The 2,384-nt window shown below is 45.4% G+C and overlaps 1 protein-coding gene across 1 annotated transcript in view; it reads left to right on the forward strand.

Moving 5' to 3' along the window:
- LOC118343208 (cytoplasmic dynein 1 intermediate chain 1) overlaps positions 1–2,384 on the forward strand; it is a 50,363-nt gene that overhangs the window by 46,371 nt on the left and 1,608 nt on the right. The window lies entirely within an intron of this gene.

The following is a 2,384-nucleotide window of genomic DNA, read 5'->3' on the forward strand; positions in this document are numbered from 1 at the left end:
GTGTGTGTCTGAGCAAATGTTTCTCATAAAGCACATTGTTAGCCGAGTTAGGCCGTCGATAATGAACTCTTCCTCTGTTGGTGAAAAGGCTGCTGTTGAGGGGAACCATGGGAAACTCGTCATCTGCGCTGCAGAGGGAAGAGGCTTGTGATGGGATCAGTGAGGCAGAGTGTCGGGGGTTCAAACACGCGACACGAGAACTGACACGTAACAAAAAAATCCTGAGAGATGAGTTGTGAATTTTACATGTGGACGGCGCGAAGGGGCTGCAAGGAAGTGAGAAGAAGAGTGAAAGAGCATTATGAGAGAGGGAGGAGAGCATCTGTAGTGAAGCAGACTTGTATTAAGGTTGAAGGCACTGTGGGTGTTGTCTCCATGGAAACCAAGGGGGAAGGAGAATGGAGGATCCTTTTATCCCTGCTTTTACCTGAGTGATCAAAGGTTTGGTACCCACTATTAAAGTTGTACAGAAGTATGGTTTTCAGACTCATGGCTGAAGATATCTTTTCCCTATAATGCAACTTTTTCTCCCTTAAAGGAACAGTTCAACATTTTGGTAAATACACTTATTCACTTTCTTGCAGAGTTACATGAGAAGTTGGATTCTCATGTTTGTCTGTTCGATATGAAGCTACAGCCAGGACACAGGTTAGCTTAGCTTTGAATACGATTGGATACAGCTAGTGTGGTTTTGTCTGAAGGTAAAAATATGTCTACCAACACCTCTGAAGCTCACCAAATAACACGTTATATCTCATTAATTTGTGGGTAAAAACGTTGGAGCTTTAGATAAGCTGATAGGCGGACTTTGTCAGGCTGTTTCCTGCTGCTTTCAGTTTTTTTATTCTAAGCTAAGCTAACAGGCTGCTGACTGTAGCTTCACATTTACCGTACACACAGTGAGACACATGAGTGCTGTGAATCTTCTTATCCAGTCTAATCTTAATCTAATAATCTAATGAGAAGAAAGTTAATTATCTTATTTCCCAAAATATCACAACTATCCCTTTAATTATAAGAAAATCATTTGTAGAATAAAATCTCCATAAGATAATTCATTTAAAATTTCTAATTAATGTTATTTCATACTATACATTTATTATATTTTATTCAAAATAAGATATTGTATATAATTAAACTATCTTTCCCCAAACTGACCTCAAATGTTCTCTTCTGAAAATAAATTCTGCCCCACAGCACTGAGAAACAACCCCTGGCCTGAACTTTCTCCTTTTATTATTTTCATCTCCAGCATGGGACTGCGGACTGAGGGCTGGGGCTCTCTGCTCGTGGTCTCCTGCACATCTGTGCGTTTCACTGATGGGCCAGAGTGTGGGAGGCAGATGAGAGGAGGTGGCGGGGTCCTGAGGTTGCCTGAACGTTGGACAGAGGTTGCAGGAATGTTAGCGGGACGTCTGGGTGGGAGCCGGGATGAGGAGATGTCACTAAGTCTGATTTAAAGTGAGGGCTGTGGGAACACGCCCACGGGGGAATCTTGAATTTGTGTGTGTGTGTATGTGTGTGTGAGAAGGGATGTGGAGGGGTTGGTGGTGTTGGGGGGGGTTGATGGGAGGGAAAAGGCCTGGGTGTTTGGTTGTGTGGTTCGGGCTGAGGCCCAGCAACAGGCCCTGAGGACACCAAACACGCACGCACATCAACACACAAAGACATGACACAGAAAACACGCCCATAACGACCCATAGTCACACACAAACTGCACAAACACACACACACCTCAGTGTCATTGTTGAGGTTCCACAGGTCTAAGCGGCCCATGCCATCCACGGCGGCGAATATCGCTGGGTGTACGGGCGACCACATGACGTCATAGACATAGTCGGCGTTGTCCTCGAACGAGTACAGAGGCTTGTTGTGCTGAAAGAGAGGAAAAGAGGATTTCTATGCGAGCTTGTGTGACTGAGATGGTGTGAAAAAGCACTGCGTTAGGGATTACAGTAGATGACACACTACAGATAGAAAGAAAAGAGAGACAGAGCGAGAAGGAATGGAGAGAGGGAGTGAGCGAGCTTCAGACAGAGTGGCGCTGCCTCAGCCTTGGGGCCTGTCTGGGTGCAGAGCCTAATTAAAAAGCCTCGCACATTCACACAGCACCATAAAACCGCTGGGAGAGATGAAAGGGAGGGCCCCTCCACAAGGTGTACTGTAACCTCAACACAACAGCTGTCTAAGAGAGAGAGAGAGAGAGAGAGAGAGAGAGAGATGGGAGATGGAAATAAGAGGAAAAGGAGGGGTGGACAATGAGAGGAAGAGGCACTAGAAATAGGTTGTGTGTGTGTGTGTGTGTGTGTGAGAATGTGTGTGTAACGCTGACTGACAATGGACCTTTTTTTCATAAATAAACCTGTCAGTGCTCTCTGGTGGAC

Source organism: Morone saxatilis, unplaced genomic scaffold (assembly GCF_004916995.1).
Source record: "Morone saxatilis isolate NCDOM2014 unplaced genomic scaffold, NCSU_SB_2.0 Contig9, whole genome shotgun sequence".
NCBI lineage: Eukaryota > Metazoa > Chordata > Actinopteri > Moronidae > Morone > Morone saxatilis.